This window comes from Pan troglodytes, chromosome X (assembly GCF_028858775.2).
Source record: "Pan troglodytes isolate AG18354 chromosome X, NHGRI_mPanTro3-v2.0_pri, whole genome shotgun sequence".
NCBI lineage: Eukaryota > Metazoa > Chordata > Mammalia > Primates > Hominidae > Pan > Pan troglodytes.
The window spans coordinates 130,178,691-130,205,884 of NC_072421.2; the positions used below are offsets into that span (position 1 = coordinate 130,178,691).

The following is a 27,194-nucleotide window of genomic DNA, read 5'->3' on the forward strand; positions in this document are numbered from 1 at the left end:
TTTCAGATCGTTGGGTCTGGAAGGTCCACAAATGATGCTATTTCAGCACTGTTTCAAATCAGAAGGAAGGTTTTCATTGTATCTTTTACACAGCTTCGCAAGGGGCTGCTACTCTATGGAATCCAAAATATTTTATGCTGACACAGACCAAGGATGGCAAGCTGCCAACACAAGATATAACTGCTTCATTCACATTTTTACACATTTAAAACACAGAGAACGAAAAACTCCCTAACAAGTAATGATTTGGCTAGTGCTAAAATAAGGATCAAGATAATTCTCAGGGAATATTCCACCAAGTCACTAAAAGGATCAGACAATGGAGACACATGAAATGGTCCATTTGGATATATGTCACCTGCTTTCAGCAAAGGAGCTTAGGTCTCTGCTGAAGTCAAGGCAAGGTGGGAACCACTGGATTTGGTCTGAAACTTCCTTTCAGCCAGCCCCAAATGAAAAGAGGCCATGTGCTAGAGTGAAGTGAGCACAAGCATAGGAGTTGATGGAACTATGTTCATATCCCAGCTCTCCTACTTTTCATTGGTCACTTCAAACCTGTTAGTCTAATTTTTCTCAATAAAACTGTGACTTCCTTGTGATCAATAATACCTAACAGGGCACAAACCAGGTGATTAATGAAACCTGCTGAATTTAATACAACCAACGGTTTTGATGAAAGATATGAAAACTACCCCCACATTGTCCAGATGTTTCCAAAGATCTGAGTGTCCGGGGTCAAGTACATGAAACATCTGGATAATTAACTTCATTGTCAAAAATCCATGAAAAAGGCTTTAAGCCATTGCTGTTCTTGTCCCCATGCACCTTGCTAGTAGTCTTTGTCACTGTGGCAAATCCACACATCCAGGGCTGTGCTTGAGACCCGTGGCTAAAGGATTCTTTCTGTTTGGCAGGTGTAATATTCATAACTGGATTAACACCGCTGCTCCCGATGGAGGTGCTACTTTTGAAATATCATGACCACTTCAACTGTTTTGTGGGCTGCAGACAACTGTCTACATGAAGGTGTAGCACCATTGTGAGCACAAACTTGCTTTCCATGAGGAAACAGGTATCCTTTTATTGGAGGAGTCTCAGTTTCATGTCTTACCTGTAGTTTCAAAACCAGGACCAAAAAATACCCAGTGCTTTTTCCCCAAGCATATAAAATATGGACCAAGTTTGCCAAACCATCTGGCACAGTACACAAAATATCTTTTCTAGAATTATTGGAAATTTTACCTAAATGACAAACAATAACAATCATACCATTAGCTAACATTTAATGAGTGCTTACTATATGCCAGATGCCACACACTATAGGAATTATCTCATTTCATCCTGAACAAAAGTCTATACTCATTGCCTAAATGAGAAAACTGAGGCTCAGACGGACTTGCATGATAAGTGGTAGAGTCTGGATTCAAATCCAGAGTTGTAGGGTGCTGGGACCAAGCTCATGAGCCACTCAGCTGTACTAACTGTATTTCATTTTGCCTTCACAGCAACCCTGTGAGGTAGGCGGCATTCTTCTCACTTTACAGGGAAGTCAGAGAGGCTCAAAGAGAAATTTGCTCAAGGTCATACAGTTAATAAGTGAAGGCGCTGAGATGGGAATATTCAATATTTCCTGTCTCCAAATCCTACGCCTTGTCTAATTCTAATGCATTGTGTACCATGCCTACACAAGGCACTAATGTGGAGAGGGATCACTGTATATAATCTCTCTGGGCATATCACACCTCCACTGAGAGCTGGGGACTGCATCCTACTTACTGTACAAGGCTGCAGCACACTCTGAAGTGCTTCCTGTTTGCCTCTCTTTAGGCCTCTCATGGGACTATTTTTCATTTTGAATTCCAGAATTCAAGTGCTTGGCTATGAGTGCCAAGCACTTGAATACACAAGGAACAGAGGTAGTAGCTCATTTGAAGATGAAAACCTGGTATAAATCTTCACCATAGCTATGCTGCTCCCCTAGGACATAAATCAGGTAGCAGTGGATGGGCCAGGGACCCACAGGGAAAGAGAAGTTGGCAGACAGATCAGGTCTCTCTCTCTCTCTCTCTCTCTCTTTGAAGCAGTGGGGGGTGAGGTGCTCCTTGCTATTATACCTATATTTCTTATCTATAGGAAAATGCAATCAAATTACATATAGACAGAATCCAAAATGTCCAAGCCAAGATAACCAAGGGGGGGAAGAAACTGGAAGAAGCTAGAGTATGTGACTCATTCCAGCAGGGCCCATGTAACTACAATGGTAAGAAGGGCAATGTCGCCTTGGGAAAGAGTTGTGCTTGCCAAATGATCAGGGCCATCCTCTAGCACAGTGAACCAGGCCATTCAGAATTTGACCTTGACATCGTTTAGAAACCTATCAAAGTTGGAAGGTACCCTTAAAGACCATCAAGCCCAAACTCTGCATTTTATAGGTCCTGAGAGAGAAAGGGACTCAACCAAGGTCACACAGTCATAACAGGGTCAAAACCATCTCTCAGACCTTGTGAATTCCAGTTCAGGAATCTTAAAAGTACCAAGGTCCCTCTACAATAAAATGAATGCAGCAATCTATGCTAGAGAGATAGGAGGAAAAAGGTGAGTTGAGAGCCAGTGGCGGAGATCCAGGCATGAGGACTGGACATTGTTTAATTAGAAGAATAGCCCCTGTAGGATGCTCTTTCCTATCTCCTTTTACAGGTGAGGAAATCAAGGCTCAGAGGTGAAGGCCTTGGACAAGGTCATGCATCTAAGACATAAAGAATGGGACTTGCAGGTTGATCTGACTCCAAAGCCTATGTGCTTTTCACACTAGCAATGTTTTGGCCCCTTCATTTCTCTGTGGCTATCTCCCAATTAGAAATGATGCCCCTTCAAGTTACAAGTGAGTTTTCACATGTCCATTTTTTGCAATTGTAATGAACATTGAATGAGCCTTCATCTGCAAACCCAGATCTGACAAAGCCTTGGCTGATGCCTGATTCTCACTTCCCAGGAATAACTTTGGACTGCCCTTGTCTTCAGGATCCAAGGAAAACAGGCAGAAAGCCATCAGAATAGCTTGTCAACTCCTTCGTAACCACAGAGGGCTTTATAATCTCCCCACAGAAACTGCTGTACCACCTAAGGTTGCTGGGGCTGCCTGTCTGACTGTGACATCCAAGCTACTCTCTAGCTGGGATGATGCTGTGGGAGTTTCTTCCTGCCTAAGGGCAAAGGATACAGCTGCAGTCTGCATCCAACACTAGGCAGTACTTGCCTCCACACACAGCCCCACCATGGTTTCCCTGTAGCCATGGTGTCTCTTCTTTCAGAAAAGCTGATAGACACTGAAGTAGTGGGGACGGCCCCTGGAGTAGGAAGAAGAATTCAGAACTGCTTATTTGAAGTTGAACTTGCTGAATTGCTAATTGTATAAGTGGCACATCATTAGACTGCTTGCTCATTCCTCCTCATGAAAATGTGGACACCCCATATATCCTACAGGCAGTGCAGAAATCATCAGGCAGCTAGGTTTGTGTAAATCGAATCCTAGTTTCCCACTGACATACATTCTGATCAATCTCCAACTGCCCAACAGTTGGCAGTTGCCCTTCACACTCTGCCTTTAAGCTACTCTGCCCCCAGCCCCTCATCAAGTAGGTAATGATCTGGAAACTCACATGAATTGCTGCTGAAAGGAAAGCCCAATTTAAAGGGATCTTTCCAAAACAACCAGAAAATAAATAACAAAATGGAAGGAGTAAGTCCTTCCTCATCAATAATAACATTGAATATAAATGGACTAAACTCTTCAATCAAAAGACATAGAGTGGCTGAATTTATTTTTTAAAAAAATGACCCAATGATTTGTTGCCTACAAGAAACACATTGCACTTATAAAGACACAAATAGACTGAAAATAAAGGGATGGAAAAAAATATTCCATGCCAATGGAAACCAAAAAAAAAAAAGAGTATGACTAGCTATACTTGTATCAGACAAAATAGATTTCAAGACAAAAACAATAAGAAGAGAAAAAGAAGGTCACTATATAATGATAAAGGGGTCAATTCAGAAAGAGGATATAATAATTTTAAATATATATGCACCCAACACTGGAGCACCTAGATATATAAAGCAAATACCATTAGAGTGAAAGAGAGAGATGGGTCCCAATACGATAATAATCAGAGATTCCAACACCCCACTTTCAGCATTGGATCTATCTTCCAGACAGAAAACCAAGAAAGAGACACCAGACTTAATCTGCACTATAGACTAAATGGATCTAATAGATACTTACAGAACATTTCATCCAATGGCTGCAGAATACACTTTATTTTCCTCAGCACATGGATCATTCTCAAGGATAGACCATATGTTAGGTCAGAAAACCAGCCATAAAACATTTTAAAAGCCTGAAATAGTATCAAGCATCTTTTCTGTCTGCAATGGAATAAAGCTAGAAATAAAAAATGAGAAGAATTTGGGGAACTACAAAAATATATAAAAACTAAACAATATGCTCATGAATGACCAGTGGATAATGAAGAAATTAAGAAGGAATTGAAAAACGTCTTGAAACAAATGATAATAGAAGCACAACATCCCAAAGCCTATGGGATACAGTAAAAGCAGTACTAAGAGATAAGTTTATAGCTATAAGTGCCTACATCAAAAAAGAGGAAAAACTTGTCTTCAAAGGGAATGATCTAACTTCTTGCCATTTGGGGTGACTGTTGTAAGCTTTCATTAGATTCTGCTTATCAGGTTAAGAAAGTTCATTTTAATTTTTATTTGCTAAGAGTTCTTCAAAATCATGAATTATTTTGGAATAATAAAAATTCATTTCCCCCATCCATTGAAATATTTATTTCTTTTCTTTTGCTGAAGTGGTTGAATTATACTAATTAGGTTTTCTAGTGTGAACCCAACTGAAATTGGACTCAATGCATTATTTATTTTATATATTGCTGGTTCAATTTAATAATAATTGATGTAGGTACTTTTAAATTTATGTTTTAAAATAAATATGGCTTATTATCCTTCTTGCAAAAAAGAGGAAAAACTTCAAATAAGCAACCTAACAATGCATCTTAAAGAACCAGAGAAACAAGAGCAAACCAAACCCAAAACAGTAGAAGAAAAGAAATAACGAAGATCAGAGCAGAAATAAATGCAATGTAAATGAAGAAAACAATACAAAAGATCAGTGAAACAAAAAGTTGGTTTATAAGACTATTTTGTGATGCATGAAATAATTTACTATTGCAAAGTTGGGGTTTTTAAGGACAGTTAAAAGCTTTCAGGTATGCCAAAATAATGTTGAAAACTTTTCATGATTAAAGAAAGTCACAATATGCATTAAAAAAGGGATCAGGTAATTTTTAAAATTAATCCATGCTCTAAATGTTATTTAAAAGTTTTCAGGTTGTTCCCCAGAATGTTTTTGAAAAACAGGTGTTTTTGTAAAACAACTCTATGGAGAAATGTTAACATTTTCATAATAAAACTAATAGAGTCCAGTCCTGAGAACAATGCCAGATATACATAGTAGAAAAAGACCACAAATATTTTTGAATACATGAAATAGTATTTTCCATTAGGTTTAGGTCCCAATTATGAATTAGGAACAGTCATGTCATTTGATAAAATATACAGTGAGGCTAAAGGAAAGAATGCTTTGTAGAATCATTGTGCTGTGAAGGTGATTGAGATTTCAAATATTCAAATATATAGGTGTATTAAAATAAAATTATGTTATAAATAAAAAAACAAAAAAAACAAAAAGCAAACAAAAAAACCAAAAAGTTGGTTTTTCTTACTAAGGGAAAAAGAGAAAAGATCCAAATAAATAAAAAATCAGAAATGAAAAAGGAGACATTCCAACTGATAGTGGAAAAATTCAAAGGATCATTAGTGGCCAGTATGAGCAAGTATATGCCAAAAAATTGGAAAATCCAGAAGAAATGGACAAATTCCTAGACACATACAACCTACCAAGACTGAACCATGAGGAAATCCTAAACCTGAACAGACCAATAGCAAGTCATGAGATCAAAGCTGTAATAAAAGACTCCTAGTAAAGAAAAGCCCTGGACCTCATGGCCTCACTGCTGAATTCTACCAAACATTTAAAGAAGAGCTAATACCAATCCTACTCAAAGTATTCTGGGAAATAGAGGAAGAGGGAATACTTCCAAACTCATTCTACCAGGCCAGTATTACCCTGATACCAAAACCAAAGACACATCAAAAGAAGAAAACTACAGGCCAATATCGCTAATGAATATTGATGCAGAAATCCTCGACAAAACACTAGCAAACTGAATTCAACAATATATTAAAAAGATCATTCATCATGACCAAGTGAGAAATATCCTGTGGATGCTAGAATGGTTCAACATACACAAATCAACCAACGTGATACATCGTATCAGCAGAATGAAGGACAAAAACTATATGATCATTTCAATTAACGCTGAAAACACATCTCATAAAATTCAATCTCTCCATGATAAAAACCCTCAAAAAACTGGGTATACAAGGAACATAGCTCAACATAATAAAAGCTATGTATGACAGAGCCACAGCTAGTATCATACTAAATGAGGAAAAATTGAAAGTCTTTCCCCTAAGATCTGGAACATGACAAGGATGCCTGCTGTCACCACTGTTAACCAATATAGTACTGAAAGTCCTAGCTAGCATAATCAGACAAGAGAATGAAACTTGTAGTTTTGGCCAAGCACAGTGGCTCACGCCTGTAATCCCAGCACTTTGGGAGGCCGAGGCAGGCGGATCACAAGGTCAGGAGATTGAGACCATCCTGGTTAACACAGTGAAACCCCATCTCTACTAAAAATACAAAAAAAAATTAGCCAGGTGTGGTGGCGGGCGCCTGTAGCCCCAGCTACTTGGGAGGCTGAGGCAGGAGAATGGCGTGAACCTGGGATCACGTGTGGCCGTGGCTGAGATCGTGCCACTGCACTCCAGCCTGGTGACAAAGCAAGACTCCATTTCAAAAAAAAAGAAAAGCAAAGAAAAGAAAGAAACAAATGATGGCATCCAAATTGAAAAAGAAGAAATCAAATTGGCCTTGTTTGCAGATGATATGATCTTATATTGGTAAAACCTAAAGACTCCACCAAAAAACTATTAGAACTGGTAAACAAATTCAGTAAAATTGCAATTACAAAATCAACATACAAAAATCAGTAGCATTTCTATATGCCAACAGTGAACAATCTAAAAAAGAAATTTAAAAAGTAATCCCATTTACAATAGCCACAAATATAATCAAATACCTAGGAATCAACTTAGTCAAAGAAAAAGATCTCTATTAAAAAACTATGAAACACTGATGAAGGAAATTGAAGAGGACACCAAAAAATGGAAAGATATTCCATGTCCATGGATTGGAAGAATCAGTATTGTTAAAACGTCCATACTACCAAAGCAATCTACAGATTTGATGCAATCCCTATCAAAATAACAGTGATATCCTTCACAGAAATAGCAAAAAAATCATCCTAAAATTTCTACGGAACCATAAAAGACCCAGAATAGCCAAAACTATCCTAAGCAAAAAGAACAAAACTGGAGGAATCACACTACTTGATTTCAAGTTATACTACAGAGCTATAGCAACCAAAACAGCATGGCACTGGCATAAAAACAGACAGGTCAATGGAACAGAATAGAGGACCCCAACACAAATCCATACATGGACATTGAACTGATTTTTTATAAAATTGCCAAGAACATACACTGGGGAAAAGACAGTCCTTTCAATAAACGGTGCTGGAAAACCTGAATATCCATATGCAAAAGAATGAAACTAGACCCCTATTTCTTGCCATATGAAAATCAAATCAAAATGGATTAAAGACTTAAATCTAAGACATCAAACTCTAAAACTACTACAAGAAAACATTAGGGAAAGTTTCCAGGACATTTGTTTGGGCAAAGATTTCTTGAGCAATACCCTACACGCACAGGCAACCAAAGCAAAATGGACAAATGGGCTCACATCAAGTTAAAAAGCTTCTGCAGAGCAAAGGATATAATAAATAAAGTGAAGAGAGAAATAATATAATATAATAATATAATAAAGTGAAGGGAAAAAATATTTTTAAACTACTGACATTACAAGTGATTAATAAACATAATACATAAGGAGCTCAAACAAGTTTATAGAAAAATCTAATAATCTGATTAAGCAATGGGCAAAAGATTTAAACAGACATTTCTCAAAAGAAGACATGCAAATGGCAAACAGGTATATGAAAAGGTGCTCAACATCACTGATTATCAGAGAAATAAAAACTACAATAAGATCTCATCTCACCCCAGTTAAAATGGCTTATATCTAAAAGACAGGCAATAACAAATGCTGGCAAGAATGTGGAGAAAAGGGAACCCTCATACACTGCCGATGGGAATGTAAATTAGTATGACTGCCATGGAGAACAGTTTGGAGGTTCCTCAAAAACTAAAAATAGAGCTACCATATGATCCAGCAATTCCACTGCTGAGTATATATGCAAGAGAAAGGAAATCAGTATATGGAAAAGATATCTGCACTCCCATGTTTGTTGCAGCACTGTTCACAATAGCTAAAATCTGGAAGCAACCTAAGGTGTCCATCAACAGATGGATGGATAAAGAAAATGTGGTACTTATATACAATGGAGTACTATTCAGCCATAAAAAAGAATGAGACCGTGTCATTGCAACAAATGGATGGAACTGGGCCATTATGCTAAGGGAAATAAGCCAGGCATAGAAGAACAAACATCACATGTTCTCACTTATTTGTGGGATCTAAAAATCAAAACAATTGAACTCATAAAGATAGAAAGTGAAGGGATAGTTACCAGAGGATGGGAAGGGTAGTAGAAGGGGGTAGGGGGAAGGTGGGGATGGTTAATGAATACAAAAATAGAAAGAATGAATAAGACCTAGTATTTGATATCTCAACATGGTGACTATAGTCAATAATAATTTAATTGTACCCTTTAAAATAACTAGGTGTAATCAGGCTGTTTGTAACACAAAGGATAAATACTTGAGGGGATGGATACCCCATTTTCCATGATTTGATTATTATGCATTGCATGCCTGTACCAAAACATCTCAAGTACCCCAGAAATATATACACCTACTATGTACCCACAAAAAATTAAAATTAAAAATGAAAAAATAATAAAAAATAAAAAGTAAAGGAATCTTTTCCTAGAGAAACCCTTTGAATCTAGCCAGGCAGTTATTTTATATTTTAGATGAAGATCTCTCCCAAAACACAGTCACACTTGTTTTTGATTCAAATTGTATTCTTTACTTTTCTGACATTTATCTAAATTTCTAACAGCTTTATGAAGGTATAATTCACATACCATGCAATTCATCCAATTAAAGTATACAATGGGTTTTAGTATATTCACAGACATGTGCAACCATCACCACCAGTCCATTTCTGAACATCTTCAGTCACCTCCAAAGAAACCCTGTACCCTTTAGCTGTCCCTGGCCTATCTGGCTATTCCTTCCAGCCCCTACTACCAGTCATCTACTTTCCATCTCAGTGGATTTTCCTATTCTGGACATTTCAAATAAATGTAATCATACAACAGTGACCTTTTGTATCTGGCTTTTTTTTCACTCACATAATGTTTTCAAGGTTCATCCATATTGTAGCATTTATCAGTACTTCATTCCATTTCATGGCCTGGATAATGTTCCATTTTATAGATATCCACAATTTTTTTTAAAGTAAAATGCATCTAAACAGTCTCATCCCCTTATTAAAGCTGAGATCTCTCTCTTACTCTTTTTGAATCTCCATAGGCCAAATCTCCTATTTTTCTACATCCTGTCCAATTTTTATATCTCATTTTTGAAAAAAGTGTTTTTAGTGAATAGTAATGAAACCCTAATCAAAACCCCAATATGACTCTTTATGGAACTTAAGTTTACTTTAAGGTTCATTTGAAATAAATAACCTTAAAAAAAACTAAAACTAAAACAATCTCATCCCCACTCACTTGACAAATCCATAGATCTGTTCTGAGCACCAGCTGTGGTAGAACTATTACTAGCATTATTGGGGGGGGGCATAGAGATGAATAAAGAGGAGTCGCAAACATATTCATTCATTCATTCAGCAAACATCTATTGTCTCCTATGTGCTGGGAATGGTGCTTAGGCGCTTGGAATTCAAGGGTGAACAAGACATGGTCCCTGCTTTCCATGAGCCCACAGTGAAGACAGCAATATGGGAAACCATATATGATATCTCCATACATGATAATAGTTATATACTCAATAGTATATATTGAGTGTCTACGAGTTATTGGAAGCCCATTTCCCACTCTGGAAGAGTTCACGGCCCAGGCTTGGGCTCCTCATTCCACACACATTCATAAGAGAAACTAGCTCGAAAGAGGGTAGCAGCCACGGATTCAGGTGTTTTGTTTTGTTTTGTTGTTCATTTGTTTTGAATTTTTTATTGAGGAGAAATTCATGTAACACAAAATGAACCATTTTAAAGTGTGTAATTCAGTGGCATTTAGTACATGTTGTGCAGCTGTCACCTCTATCTAGTTCATCACCCTAGAAGAAAACCTTGTACCCATTAAGTAAAGCAGTCACTCTCCCTTCCACCCTCCCCTCAGCTCCTGGCAATCATCTGTTTTCTGTCTCTATGGATTTGTCTATTGTGGATTATTCATATAAATGGAATCATACAGTATGTGGTCTTTTTTGTCTGGCTTCTTTCACTTAGGGCATCAAGTTTCTGAGGTTCATGCATGTTGTAGCATGTACCAATCAGCATGTCAGTCTTTTTTACAGCTAAACAATATTCCATTGTATGGACACAGCACGTTTTGTTTATCCATTCATCCACTGATGGGCATTGGGGTTGTTTTCATTTTTTCACTATCATGATTAATGCTGCTATGAATGTTAATGTACAAGTTTCTATGTGGACATGTGTTTTCATTTCTCTTAGATATATACCTAAGAGTAGAATTGCCGGATCATATAATACTCTAACTTTCTGAGAAACTGCCAAAGTGTTTTCCATAGCAGCTGCAACATTTTACATTCCCACCAGCAATGGACAAGGGTTCCGGTTTCTCCCAGGGATTCAGTTTTATTTCTTACTTTCAGAGAAGAGTTCCACTAAATTGGAAACACTCAATTAGCCCAAATGATTGACCCTAACGGTGGGCTTTTGAGTCTGGGCCTCTTAATTAATGCCTAGGCTGGTGGGAGAAACAAAACAAATAAGGACAAGGCAGCGGGTGTGGGAGCCTCCCCTCCTCCACAGCTCTGAGAGTACTTCTGCGCATGCTCACAGCCTAACGCGGGCATGTTGGCAAGATGGCTGTGGAATTGTCCCCTGACCCACATAGATGGGATTCACAGCATCAGGCCCAGCAGAGGGCTGAGGAGAGAACATTCTCGGCTATAAGAGCCAAGCCTAGGAAAACCCAGGAGGTGATTTTATAAAAGGAATAACATGAAATCAATAATGACTCTGGCAATAAGGGAAAGAAGAGCACGACCTTCTTTATTAAACAAGAAATTGGAGGAAGCTTCAATGGGTTGTGAAGGCATTTAGATCCCATGGTATTCAACACTGGCTCCTGTCCCTTGGAATGAAAGTTCGACATAAATCTAGGAAATAAATAATAATGATGAATGTCTAGCTCTAAAGATGACGACATAGAAGTATATCACTGAAACTTGCCCTTATGGCCCATCTCTCTGCTTCAGTGATCAGACAGCTCAACAAATATTGAATCCCCTCCACCTTCAGCCTGTATCACTCCCTGGGCAGGTCAGTCCCATTGTGAAGTGGCATTAAATCTTTCAAGTCATTCAGTGGCATTTTCATGTGCTAAGACTGTCACTGTCAAGATGACATGCCAGTCACTGTCCAGGAAGAGCTGAGGCACAATGCCAAAGGACCCTCCTCAAAGCCCAAGAGTTTGCATCCTTAGGGGAGAAAAATCCGAGTGATAGGATCTCAATCAGCTTCCAAATCCTTATATCTTCAGTAACCTAAGATTAAGGTGGGTGAATTTCAAACACTTTTAGAAGCAGACTCCTTTTTTCAAATAAAATCTTCCAGGATCTCCATTATATAAAATAGAAAAACTGAGCTGCTTTAAATAAAGAGGGGATACAGTGAAGGGGGAGGGAGTGAGAGAAGAGCTGCCATTCATTGCCCAGCAGGATGGGCACTGTACATCTCCAGGGAGTGCAATTCAGGTAGAGAAGCAGTTCTCAAAGTGTGGTATAAAGACACTGGTGGTCCCCAAAGTCATTCAGGGAGTCCGTAAGGGCCTCTCTTTTCCAAATATATGTCTGTGTGAGGCTGGATTTTCTTCATATACTTCAACCGAAACAACATATCACAACAGATCAAATGTAGAAGCTGATATGAGAATCCATGTATCATCTATGGAGCCAGATATCAAAGACATTTGCAAAATATAAAACAATGCAACTCAGTTATTTTTTTTTACTTTGGAAATAGGTTATTTTTAATAAAAATATGTTAATATGCAATAGGTACTATTGTTCTTTTAAATGGATTAATACATATTTTTGAAAATTTCTCAGTTTTAAATTCTAATGCAGTCAATATCAATAGATAAATCCCACATGAACCAAAGCTCTTTGAGGTCCTCAGTCATTTTTAAGAGTATAAAGGAGTCCTGAGATGGAAAAGTTTGAGAACTGGTGACATAGACTATGATGTGAATGGCAGTTTGTTCTTGAGGCTCTAGGTGGTCAGTTAGAGGGTCTGGGTTCTGCCTGCTCAGCCTCCTCTTCCACCTTCCATACCCCTGAGGCAGCCCTCAGGGTGCCTCCTCAGAACCCTGAGAGTCCAAGTTTGAAAATAATTGATTGAGTCCAGCCTCCTCATTTTAGAGACCAAGAAACTTAAGGAAGCTGAGAATTTTGGATCTGCAAGTCAAGAAGAGCAGAAGAGCTGGGGTTACATCCAAGTCTTCTTCAGGGAGCTTCTCTTCCCTTACACTGCGCTGCCACTACAATAACACAACAGCTATCATTTGTTGCACTCTCCTCTGTGTTCAGAAGCTGTGCTAAGAAGCACTATGCCCTGTGCATTCCAGACTGAGCCACCCGCTCAGTGCCTCCTGGTTTCCACTCAGCAAGCACATTTGGCCTGTAATGCTCCATGTTTGCTAAAGCGACAAGGAAAGAAAAGCAGGCAACAGGCTGCCCTCCCTCCTCTACCATATCCATGTCTGAATCAAGCCGGCTCTGGCCTTCTCAGTGCAAGGAATTTAACCTGGCATCAGCTTCCCGAGAACATCTTGATAAGCAGTATGCAACCCACCAGAGAGGGATTTTCGAAAAGCCAGGAATCAATTAATTTAATCAGGTTCCTGCATAGTTCAAGAAAAGCCCACGTGGGCAACAACTGGGAGGTTAAGAGCAGCGTCATGGCGGCTTGCCACATTGTGACTCCACAGAGTGTTTCTTTGTGCCTCCTGCCCTCTGCACAGCTCCCATCCTGTGAAATCACTCTGCTCGGAAGGGGTGAGCTGAAAATGCAGTTGAGCTAATCCCTGTGCCACCAGAATACAGCAGCAGGACACACAGTTCCTGAAAAGGCCCCTAAAATTGCCCATTCATCTTCCAGAATGGCAGAGCTGGGAAGGCCCACAGAGACTGGCCAGCCAGGGAACTAAGCTAGAAGTACACATCGGAGTGACCTGGGAAGCCATTGAAACACACAGACCTGCAGAGCCCTGCCCCAGGGGAAGCCCTGCCTTAGTTAGCTGGGGATGGACTCTGTGTGTGTGTGTACATATATACACACTCCTGGTGGGTACCAATGAAAACCCAACACCCTCTCCTCATCCTACAGATGGGGAACAGAGATAGAGGGCAAGAGATTTACTTTAGGATACACAGAGAGTTCAAGAAACAGCTGGGATGAGAACCCAGATATCCTGACTCTCATGCTCCCATGCTCAACTGAGGGGAACTGACTCTCATGCTCAACTGAGGGGAAACTAGTGTATGCATGCATGTGTGTATGTCAAGGAGTGGAGGAAGGTGAGGGAGCATTCAGAAATAACGAAGCCACTTTTATTTGATTCATCCTCTTCATTTCGCATTCTCTCCCTTTTCTTCCAATGTAATCACTGACTGGGTCCAAGCCTCATAGTTTATAGATGAAGAGCCTGAGGGCCAGAGTGGAGATGGGAGCTGCTCTGGATCCAATTTAGGACCCAGATCTCTGTGCTTTCTTGCCTGTGTTCCTTCTACTACATTTTGACCCCTAAGATACATCCCGAGAGAAATATATTATCATAGACGGTATTTCATTATTATTCCTCCTACCAAGAGGCAAATCTTGTTAGAAGCCAGCACACTCAGGCCGGGCGCAGTGGCTCACGCCTGTAATCCCAGCACTTTGGGAAGCCAAGGTGGGCGGATCACGAGGTCAGGAGATCGAGACCATCCTGGCTAACACGGTGAAACCCAGTCTCTACTAAAAATACAAAAAATTAGCTGAGTGTGGTGGCGGGCGCCTGTAGTCCCAGCTACTCGGGAGGCTGAGGCAGGAGAATGGTGTGAACCTGGGAGGCGGAGCTTGCAGTGAGTGGAGATCGCGCCACTGCACTCCAGCCTGGGTGACAGAGTGAGACTCCGTCTCAGAAGAAAAAAAAAAAAAGGAAATTGGGGAAGCCAGCACACTCCGTGGTTCTATAGCATCAGCCTGCCCTGGGAGCTACTCTGACTGCTTTTTTTCCAATCTAAACTCATATTTCAGGGCCACCCTGGAAATATTGGTAAAGCCAGCACTGCTAATACAGGCAAACGATGGCAATCCTAAAGGGTAGTGTTGCACTGAAATAAATTATTTGCATAGGTGGGATTTCTCTTTTTACTATGTTAAGGTTACAAATTGTTTTCTGGCCTTTACGTATAATTAAATATAGATGCTCTTGGAGCTTAATGTCAGTTTAAATTTTAGTCTTTGGAAAGTAATTTGTTTGCACGTTCAATGAACAAACCATTTCTTATTGGTTTCAAAGACCCAGGCTCATGCATCATGAATCAAGGTTGCCTTTATCAAAGCTAAAAAGGTCAGGCAAAGTAGGCTTCTAACTCCAGTTTAGCCACCCCCTACAAGAGAAAAATCAAGGTTTTGGTTCTCTGTCTTAAGTACACATATGACTTAGTTTCGTTAGGCATAGGAATAATAATACAAATGATTCATCTGTTCCCTCTCCACACACACAAAACCAGTTAAATACTGCTTGATACCGTTTGGCCGTGTTCCCATCCAAATCTCACCTTGAATTGTAATAATCCCCACGTGTCAAAGGCGAGGCCAGGTGGAGATAATTGAATCATGGGGCTGGTTTCCCCTATGCTGTTGTTGTGGTGGTAAGTCTCACTAGATGTGATGGTTTTATAAATGGGAGTTCCTCTGCACAAGCTCTCTTACCTGCTGCCATGTAAGATGTGACTTTGCTTCTCCTTTACCTTCTGCCATGATTGTGAGGGCTCCCCAGCCATGTGGAACTGTGAGTCCATTAAATGTCTTTCCTTTATAAATTACCCAGTCTCGGCTATGTCTTTATTAGCAGCATGAAAATGAGCTAATATGCTGCTCATTATGCTACCAAGGATCAAACCATTGGGAGGGCTTTGAACTATTCCTCTGCTCTCTGGGCCTCAGTTTCCTCATATTACATTTAAAGAGATCTCTGAAGTTCTTTCAGCTCTGATAATCTAAGGTAACTAGACATAGAAAGGCTATCCCTAGCAGTGATTTTAAATGACACTGGTTTGTCTTAAAAAGCAGTTTATAAGGCTTGAAGTGTTTTAGGCCAAGCAATCACCAAGGACATTAGAGCCATGAGTTCTTAGGCAACCTTCTTCCTCTACCTTTCCTCCCTTTGTCCTCTACTCTCAGAAAGATGTCAGCTGTCTCTGTCCCTTTCTCAATGGCTCCAAGGATATTCCCACTCCTTTAGACAGCCCTGCAGTTCCAGAAATCTCTTCCTCTCATGCATTTTCCAATCTCTTAGGGTTCCCCTACTAAATGTGCATGTACACTAGGGCTCATAAGGAGTTATTTGCTCATTGACAATACATGACCAAGATATATTGTTAAGTGAAAATAAGAACAGGCTATTAAACAGGATATCTAGTATGATACTATTCCCCCTACCCAAACCTCACAAGTAAACCAATCAGCCACTCTTTCTGGACATGGCTTAAGTCTAGACTAGCTACGGGTCTCTTTTGCTTGCCTCTCAAAGTTAACAAAGCAGAATTTTGGAAGTCACCTCACAAGTACTTACTAATGAGCTCTCTGTTTTATCTTTCTTTGAGCTAATCTGAGGTATTAACATTTTCAGAAACTCTCTTTTTCAAAAGATGTTGAAACTCTACTTCAATTTGAATTCCTTACATAGTTAAGACCATAGGATTCAGAACAGCAAAAAGCTTTAGAGTCTAAATGTTCCATATTAGAAAGATAAGATTTAACAGTAAGCATGGAAAGGTCTAGAAGAGTGTTAGCAGTGGATCTGGAACTGAGGTGATCTCATGTAGAGTCCATCTGATGCTAAGTGTTTTATGCTATTTTCTCATGTGATTCTAACAACCATTCCTTTACATAAGGTATTTTCATTTCATTTTACAGATGAAGCACAGAGATTAAGCTACTTACCCACGATCAAAGCTAGCAAATGGTAGAGATGAGTGGAGACTTGAACTTAGTCATTTCTTTCTAAAGTCTATGAACTTTACCTATATTTTAGGGTCATGTGAAGTAAAAAAAAAAGCAACAGTCTAGGAATCTTAGACTTGAGTTCTAGTCTCAGCTTAACTACTAATCCTCTGACTCCCTGAGACAATGAAAACTCCATACTAGATCACCTCTTAGGTTACTGGCAGCTCTCAAATTTCTTTATTCTTAATAGAATCAAGAAAACTTGCAATTAATATGCAGACGGCAGAGAAAGGATGGTGACGGAATAGCCCAAGATGACAGTGATGTTTCTATCTTGGACAAAAAAGTGGCACTTCATTAACAAAACGGGAAGGCATGATGATGAGTTTGGTTTCTGATTGGTGGGTCTAGAAGGTTGGCAACACATACTTATAGGAATGTCCATGAGGTCTTTAAGAAATCTAAGAAATCCCAGTTAGAGAGAGGGAGAAAGAAGACCTAGCAATGAAGAAAAGCAGGAAAAAAAATCACAGAAATAACATATCGATCAAGCCAAGACAAGATAGCATTTTAAAATGGGAGGTGAAATAAAGTGGTCAGAGTTGGTGAAAACTAGGTGAGAGAGCCAAGTCACTCCCACTTGTGAACTCTCACAGCCTTTTCCCCTCTCTGAAGATATGCATTTCCCCACATGGGCTCCCAAGGTAAGGGTGAATCTCCCCCTTCCTTTAGATTCCTGGTTGTAATAGGCACTCAGTGTTCTTCCACCCAGTTGAATTGCACTGGGCTGACTGGTTTCAATCACCATAGCCTTACAGGCTGTCTCTTTACAAGCAAAGCCAACAGGCTTCCCGAAAAACAGAAAGGCAGGAGCAAACAGCTACAAACCAAAGCACCATCTTTAGGAAAAGAAAATGCCATGTTGGCCCTTTCAGCCAAACCTGCATAGGCCTGGATACCGTCTTTAGCTGTGTCATCTATGAATGAGAACAGAAAGAGCAATGACAGAGAGATCTGCAAAGATACAGTATGTGACTAGAGATCAGTACAGCTACAATGGGATGTGTCTTTTCCAGAAAGAAAGTTGGTGGGGAGATAGGGATGGGGGGTGGTGGCTGGTGGTGTGTGTGAGAAGAGGCCTAGAGAAATATGAGAATAACAAAAATTAAATAAATAAAAAGGCGGTTTCATTGTCATTTCAATTTGGGAAACCAAATTGTATTGTTTTCTTGATTTTTCAAACACACTTGAAAGATGTAAACACAAGAGCAAAAACATAATGAAGTCTTGTCAATATTCTGAATCAGTTGTCGACGGAGCCATCCCTCAAACACAGCTGTCATTTGGTGCTCCAGCTTCCTGGGAAGAGGCTTGTACGTGCCCAGAATCATCATTGTCACACTGATGGGGGATGGTATCAAGGCAGCCCAAGTAAGGCAGGCTAGGATGCGGACTCCATAGGCAAGATGCATGTTTCAGAGCCTTTTGGGCAAAAGCTCCAGGATCTAGAAGGTCAAAGCAGGTGTCAAAAACGTGTAAAGTTTCCAAGAAATTCCAAGGAAAAAAGCATGCAAGACACCAGGTGGGAAAACCGACCCGTGACAAAAAATTCAGGCAGTTAATCATGCCTGTGGGGTCAGGAAGGTTGCAAAGGTCTGAGTAGGCCAGTAATCTGAAATAAAGGTGTGTGAGGAAAGTTCCTGGCATCAATCACTACAGCTTAAACAGGAAGGCTGGTCTCAAGGCTTTCTCCAGTTCTGCTTTCTCTGGATGTCCACATGGAGCTGGGATATAGCTGGGCTTTGGCCCGAGGACGCCACAGAGAAAGAACTGTTGGAGCTGGAGACCCAGGGCCTTGTGACTTTTCCTGATATCAGGATTGAGCACTATTCATCTTCTCCCTTAAAGAAAGAGGAATTTTGCAGCACTGCAACTGTGTGCTTTTATTTATTTATTTATTTATTTTTGAGTCGGAGTTTCACTCTGTCACCCAGAGTGGAGTGCAGTAATGCGATCCTGGCTCACTACAAACTCCACCTCCTGGGTTCAAGTGATTGTCCTGCCTCAGCCTCCTGAGTAGCTGGGATTACATGCCATGCGTGCACCACCAGGCCCGGCTAATTTTTGTATTTTTAGTAGAGACGGGGTTTCACCATGTTGGCCAGGCTGGTCTCGAACTCCTGACCTCAAGTGATCCACCCGCCTCGGCCTCCCAAAGTGCTGGGATTACAGGTGTGAGCTACCATGCCCAGACAACTGCAACTGTGTTCTAAGCAACCAGACATTATAGTGAAGGCCACATAGGGCCTCAGTTTCCCTTTCTGTAAAACAGGTAAAGGGGTAAGAATTATACAAGAGTATCATTGAAAGCATCTGACTCCAAGTTTGACTGATTTAATCAAAAGTCTTAAGAATAGCCCTCTTAACACTAGGTCTGATACTCGAAGTCTCCTGAGTGTCCCATCAAAGGAATGAAAACACACACATATAGCTTCTGTTAGTTTGCACAATTTTTCCTCTTTTCTTTCAGGTTTAACGTCTTTTAAGTACTCTCTATTCTAGATTGCTTAGCCTATGAATTAATCATTTGCAATACTCTTAAACACAGGTAGCTTGTCTTTCTAATGATATGGTGTAAGTTTCAGGGTCTCTGCCAGGGGTGGTATGTAGTAGCGCAGAGTGACTCCAGTAGGGTGACAGCTCAGGATGGCAGCAGGGTTCACTGTGAATCACCTCCCATCTTACAAAAGTGATCATGCTGTATATTCTTATGCATATGCATTGCCCACCATGATACTATGCATGAGGTAGTCACACCGTTGATATTGCTGAATGAGAGAATGAATAAATATATACATGAATGAATGATCAAACACACCTAAGATGGAAGGGTGGTATCAGGTGATGGGCCTGAGTATCTTATATAAATACGAGATTCCTCCTTGCCCCTCTTGAAAAGAAACCTCAATGCAGACCATTTTCTTTGTGAAAGGAACAAAGTGGACCCATATGCCCACATTGGTAGGGAATTAAAAAGATAGAAAAAATTGAGTTTATAAGAATATTGGTAGGAACAAGACACTTGGGTCATCCCATGAAGGCAATTTCAGTTTGGACCAAAAGAGGACAAACCTGAATTCACAGAATGAATGCTTGAGCTGTAAGGTACCACTGAGCTCATCTGACTTAACGATCTCATTTTACACATGGAGACCCTGAGGCTCAGAAGGGAGGTACCACTTGACATAGATCACATAGCTCAACCCTGTGGGGAGTCGAGCAAAAAAATCTTAGACTGAGAATAACCTGGGCTTTGGGAACCTGGACAAACTGAAGAACATAGTGAAAAATGGCTTCAAACCTAGTCTTCATATCAATGTATGGACCTGAGAGTCCCTTCCTGGTAACTCACTTGGCCCCTTACGTATCCTAACATCTGCTAGACAACAGTTTCTGGTGCTCTTGGGAAGGGATGTGCACTGCTGTCATGAGAACTTACTGGGCAAGTTTGGGCTAATGGAGTGGGACAATAGTTAGCAGTTGGATGGAAGCAGACACGCACAAAGCTTTTGGTATTTCCATTCGTTCCCACTGGGGCCCTCCCTTTATCTTCTAGTTCCTCCCACCTTTAGCAACACGGTGGGGAGAGATGGTCAGGAACTATGGCAGGAGTCTACCCCTGCAAGCCCATCTGCCAGAATAAATTCAGCTTAAATACCAGTTTGACTAACTTTCTAATGGAATCAACTAATTGTTTCTTTGAATCATTTCACTGAATTTCTCAGGTCCATTCCGGGAAAACAGTCAAACCAGCGGAAGGGGCAAGCACAGGTGTTTGGCATTTCTCTAGTTAGAACATACCCTGCCCCCACTAGGGCAAGAATGAAGGCTCCAAAGCCAGGGCAGGCAAGTGCCCGCTGCAGCAGCTGGCAGATTAGGCGTGGGAGGGCTGGTGTGACTTCCTGCTGAGTTCTGAGACTGAGTTCCTGGAAGTAGGTGCCTCTGCACCAGAGAAGACGCCTGCAGGGTTTGATCAGGACCTCATGGTGTTGGCTCCCGTGGCCAGTGCCCATCCTGTTCTCAAACCCACTGAGCTGTTTCTGTTCTCTGCCAACCCTTGGGTCTAGGCCAGAGCAGGTTTCTGACCTAGTCCTGACCTGAACCGGCAGCCCTCAGTGAGTCACCTCCCTCTTAGAGCTCTCACTGCACTTGGAAGAGTCAGCCTATCCTGTCTTTTCTGGCTTGTTCTTCCTTTCCTGTGTATTTCTCTTGCCGCCTCTGTGAGAAGGAAAACTCTACTGTGTCTTCCTTGCCCTTCTTCATAGTCCCTGGAATGGGATGTGGACCATCCGTGTACAGGGATAACCAGTAATGGACTGAATCTCAGCTTCCTTTGCCTAACTCACAGATAGCATCCCAAGGTCATAGAAAGTTGTCTTCCTGCCTGTTGCTTTCCCATGACATTGACAAATCTGAGTGGGTCTGTGACTAGACCTTGCAGTGGAAGTGTACAAATGCTTTCCCAAGGCGGGATGCAGAGTTGTGGGAAAAGAATGGAACAAGATTGCTGACAGCTCTAAGGGAACCTCTGCATTTTGATATCAATGGTTAATCTACTGTGTCACATCTCTTAAGAAACTAAACAAAATGCAGTAACTGCTATGACATTGAAGCTGTGTTGCAAAAACGATATTGTAGAGCAAATAATTATCTTATACTGGCTATTTTATGCCTTATTGAACAAGCAGCAGTTTATGAAAACAGCGTTTCATAAATATGGTTGCAGATTCCTGAGTGGAGACTGCTAGAATTTGCGGCAAGGTGGACTCATTGGTTTCTTCATTCTCCCCCTGAGCTCTTTCCATGTTCACCCTACTCTGGACCTTAGCTAGCTAGCATGTGGCCCCACATCCAAGCACATCTTTCAAGGTCTAAGAGACGATGTATGAGGTATCATGGGAGGGGTCACAGCTATAGCAAGACCAACATAAACTCAATAAAAGGAGATACTTGAATGAAACTAGACCCTGGATTTTGTGGAGGGCTGGAACAAGCCTCAGAGTGGGAGTCAGGAAACCTGGACTGCAGTCCTATCTTATCCACCAGCTACACAAGTCACTTTACTACTGGGAGTCACTTCAACTCAGGATCCTCATCTGGAAAATGCAGATAAATGTACTTGTTCTCCCTGCCTCCCAGGGTTCGTGAGAGGAAAATGTGCCTTTAGAAGCTTCACAGACTATAAATCACTAGACGCGCACCAAGGATGGGATTATCACTATCATTTACTTTGAAGAAGCGGTTGCCAGAGGCGGTGAGCAAGTTCCTTAACCACAGTATTTAAAGAGAGACTGCCTGAACCAGTGTGTCAGGTAGTCACCGAGGGGATTTCAGTGGCATTGGTGGGGCTGACACTAGATGTACTCCAAGGTCCTTTTAAGCTCTAGCTCCATGAGTCCAGAATGTACAGGCTTTTAATCATTTTCTTAGTAGTGACTGTGTGTTTAAGCTGGACTATCATTCCCTTAGCCTCATTTTTTATTCTATAAATTGTGGCTCATGCCTGTAATCGCAGCACTTTGGGAGGCCGAGGCAGACGGATCACTTGAGGTCAGGAGATCGAGACCAGCCTGGCCAACATGGTTAAACTCCGTTTCTACTAAAAATACAAAAATTAGTCAGGTGTGGTGCTGGGTGCCTGTAATCTCAGCTACTCCTGAGGCTGAGGCACGATAATTGCTTGAACCCAGGGGGCAGAGGTTGCAGTGAGCCAAGATCACATCACTGCACTCCAGCCTGGGTGACAGAGCAAGACTCCATTTCAAAAAAAAAAAAAGGTATATTGTACAAAGAGGAGATATGATTAGTTTTGTACCCTGAGAGAATTTTTTAAAAAATATTATGCCATAAGCGTTTTCCTAAAACCTTAAATCCTTAAATATTTGCTAAGAACATGATTTTGGATAAATTGCTATGTAATATTCTAGCCTATGATTATACCTTAGTTTAAGAAACACTTTTTAGACATTCAGAGTCTTGTTTTTTTCTATTATAATAGGGAAAGTTAAGATTTGTAGACATAAACAGTAGTGTCTGATGAATTCTTTATGTGAAATCTAGTAACAAAGCTATGGGGTCAAAGCGCATAGACATTTTTAATTCTCTTGATTACATTGTCAACATGTTCTCCGTAAAGGCTGAGTAATTTATGACTCCCACCAGTAGTGTAGAAAAACAACCATTTCACGAAATCTTCGTCAACCCTGGGAATTTTGATTTTAACATTTCTCAGCCAATTTTATATGCAAAAATAATTTCTCTTGTTAGTTTTAATTTACAGTTCATTGATTACAAGTGAAGTTGATTTTTTGCCTTTTGTTTATTACCTACTTGTACGTAATCTGTTGTGAATTGTCCTTTGTATCAGCCCCTTTTAGAACCTACTATTCACACTGCTCTGCAGATGTAATCAGAGTTTTGAGCCATCAATACCAAAGGAGAACAGGATTTTCTGAATGAGCTGAACCCCGTCAGAAGTTCCTAGAGCTTCTCTCCCAGCAAACCATTCACAATAGCGGGGGTGTGGGGGTGCTGAAATCCGGCAGTGATTTGTATTTCCCTGCGTTTACTTCTCCTGCTCTGCTTCTTGTATAAGAGCTAATGAGCAGCAAAGCTGACAAAAGACTAAGAAAAAAGAGAAGAAAGGGCATAGTTAATCCCTTAAGTAGGATTGAGGAATGGGTGGTGTTTGCCTTTAGAAAGGGGGAAAAAAATTCAGGACTTTTTTTTTTTCAGCCATGCAGTTCCCAATATGTACCACTGGATGGCAATCCTCTATTGGTTAGGTAAAAAGCTCCTACCTGCCAAGACTAGGGAAACTGAGGAAGCAGCTGCTGAAACTGAGAGACAGGCACATGCAAGGCAGCTAACAGTTGAATACAGGTGGCCTTTAGACACCACTGGGAACATGGATCACTGATATGCAAGGAAATGAAAAGCAAGGACTATATATTATAGACAGTGACACAGACAGTGGCTGAGGAGAGTCACAGAAGGGAATGCATTTCTTCCTACTTCATTTGTTCCTTCTTTTCCTCTGCTGTATATTGGGTATAATTTGATTTACCTTTTTGTGCTTGAAAAGGCAAAATTACCTACTTTGGGCATACAATTGTCAGTAAGTACTGCATGCTTCTGGGAGATGGAGTCGGGTGGATGCTGCTCTTGCACTATGGGAACCCTGAATTGCCCAAGCCTGGCCAGCTGCGCCGGCAAAGCCATTCAGAAAAGCAGTGCCACAGTTCCTGGGAGCAGAGAATAGAAAGCAAACCCACAGCCTCTTTAAGACTTGTTCTAGCCCTAAAGGCAGCATGGTGTAGAAGAAACAGCACGGGTTTTGTTTTTGGTTTTGTTTTGTTTTGTTTTTTTTGAGACAGAGTCTTGCTCTGTTGCCCAAGCTGGAGTACAGTGGTGTGATCTTGGCTCACTGAAGCCTCTGCCTCCCAGGTCCAAGCAATTCTCCTGCCTCAGCATCCCAAGTAGCTGGGACTACAGGTGCACGCCACCATGCCTGGCTAACTTGTGTATTTTTAGTAGAGATTGGATTTCACCATGTTGGTCGGGCTGGTCTCGAACTCCTGACCTCAAGTGATCTGCCCACCTCAGTATCCCAAAGTGCTGGGATTACAGGCATGAGCCACCATGCCTGGCCAACAGCATGGGTTTGAGGGCAATTAGCCTCAGATTCGTTTCAGCTTGGATTCTTATAGTTATGCGGTTTTGGGCAAGTTACCACATCTCTCTCAGCCTTGCTGTCTTCCTCTATAAAATGGAGGATAACAGCACCTACCTCACTGCGTATAAGAGATACTGCCACTGTTGTTATTATTAATACATCCAAGTTCCACCCAGGGATGCAAAAAGCATACTTATAATACTCATTAAGACCCTGGGATCTGGCAGTACTAAGTCTGCAACTTACTAGCTGTGTGTCACTTCCATGAGTCATCCCTCCTCTCTATCTGTAAAAGGGATTAATAACAATGCCAACTCCATAGGATATTATAAGGATCAAAAGAGAAAATGTACACAAAGCATACAGCACAGTGCCTGTCACACAAGACACAGTCATTGGTAGGTGCTATTCATGGCAGTAGTAACAGTATTGTAAAAAATCTCTCCCAGTATTCTGAGAGCACAGTCAAGAAAAAAGACGTGCACATCTAGTGCTGAGATGAAAAGGTCTTGTATGGTCAGCCAGTGTGTGGAACCAGGCAGGTCTGAGAAAGAATGGGCAGCAGGACACAATCCAAAGACGGAAGCTGCTATTTCAAACTGGGGATCGTTTGCCTACAATGTGGTTTTGGTTCTTTTTAAAGGTGCAAGACAGACGTTTGCACTTGGATTCAGCTGTTTCTCTTAAGTCACTAAAATAGTCAAAGGTCAAATCTGGAAGAAACCTTCCAATCCAACACCCTCTGGAAAGTGAAACCCAGAGATGGGCAATGGCTTGCTTCCCTAAGTCACAGGATGAGTCAGTTGCCTAGCAGGAAATGGGTTCCAGACCCCAAGACCATCAATAAGGGCTCCTCCCACTGTGTACCCCACCCCTAGACAGGCTACCACATGGCTAGTCCTTTAGAGAGCCCATTGCATAAAGGCCAAAAAGGACTTCCCCAAATTGGGGTGAGCCATTGTTGTGTATCCTCATCTAGCCCATCTAGCCTTATTGTAACCAGCCAAATCTTCCCAACAACAGGTGCAATATAGGTTTTTTGTGTGTTTCTGCCCATTCAAAATCTGACTCTTATTTTTGTATGCACCGATTTAAGGAAACAATTACATGGATAATCCACAAGTCACACATGTATATCTGGCTTTCCGTGTCACTACGTAATTTCCCTAATTTATGAAGTTCAGACAAATACTTAAAATCATACACATTTCTCACATTCCTCAACACTTAAAGGATTTAGGAGTTCAGGGTAAGCCTTATAGAGTCCTGTCTAGGCACCATGGTAACATTTCAGGTAAATGCCTCCAGATGACCAGCAGTGCATGTTTGAAAGTATAGGTGCAGCAGGTAGGGTTTTCAGGAAGGCTAAATGAGGAGCACACATGTCAATTCAAGACTCACAAAACCACAAAGAGCAATGGGGGAGATGGTGGCATGATTAAGCACCATCATGTGTCTCTGCAACACACAACGCCTAATTAAAAAACGCAACCAAAATAATCAAGAAAGTGGGATACAAAGAGCCAATGACTGGCTGGAATCATGGGCCAAAACCCAAGAGATATTTGACAAGGATAAAGGTCAAGCTGCAATCCAAGGTTTTAGAATATCAATTAGCTAGAAGCTGGGGGAGACCTGGTTTCACAGCAGGCCTTACAATAGGACCTTGGGGCTTTCATTGACGGGAAGCTCTGCATAAGCAAACAGGAATGAGTGGGGCAGGGTTATGAAAAGGCTAGGCCCCAGGGCATGGATCTAGGGTTCATTTTGTATCCCACACTCCACATGGGAGTAAATGGCAAACCAAAACACAACCAAAAAAAGGGGACTGCAATGACTAGCACTAAGGAAATTGCGTCCTACTGAGGAGTGACTGAAGAACTAGGGCAATTTCCCAGTAACTATCATATTGATGGCGATTGATAATCATAAAAACCAGCATTTATTGACCACTTACATACCAAGCCCATTGCTAAAGGCTTACCTCACCTCACCCTTCAGCTATGAGAGAGGGCGAGGGAAGTGGGACCTACCAAGAGATTTTATACTGACTTGCCCTAGGCACACAGCTAGGAAGTGGTAGAGCCAGAATTTGAACCCAGATCATCTGACACCAAAGTCTGTGTCCTATCCACTGCACCAATTGCAGCGTTTTTTGTTTGTTTGTTTGTTTTTTGAGACAAGGTCTCACTCTGTTGCCCAGGCTGGAATGCAATGATGTGAACATGGCTTACTGCAGCCTCAGTCTCCTGGGCTTAAAGAATTCTCTCACCTCACCCTCCTGAGTAGCTGTGACACCCAGGTACTGAGCAAAGGTGTGCTGCCACGCTTGGCTAATTTTGTCTGTGTGCGTGTGTGTGTGTAGAAATGGGTCTTGCCCTGTTGCCCAGGTTGATCTCAAACTCCTGGCCTCAAGTTATCTCCTGCCTTGGCCTCCCGAAGTGCTTGGATTACAGGCATGAGCCACCATGCCTGGCCTGCAGCATTCTATTTTATAAGAATCATCAATGCTACCATTTATTAGATGCTTCCTATGTATATGCATCAAGCATTTTTCTAAGCATTTTCTGTGTCTAACCTCACTGAACTCTCCCATCAACCCTATGAAGTACATAATATATTTACTCCTATGGCTGGAGGAAGCAACTGAGGCTCAGAGAGGTCAAATCACTTGCTCAAGTCCACACAGCTGAGAAGCTTTAGAGTCACTACAGAGCTGTGCTCTCTTCTCTCCTT

General features: G+C 41.2%; 1 protein-coding gene across 6 annotated transcripts in view; it reads right to left on the reverse strand.

Moving 5' to 3' along the window:
- HS6ST2 (heparan sulfate 6-O-sulfotransferase 2) overlaps positions 1–27,194 on the reverse strand; it is a 333,459-nt gene that overhangs the window by 91,036 nt on the left and 215,229 nt on the right. The window lies entirely within an intron of this gene.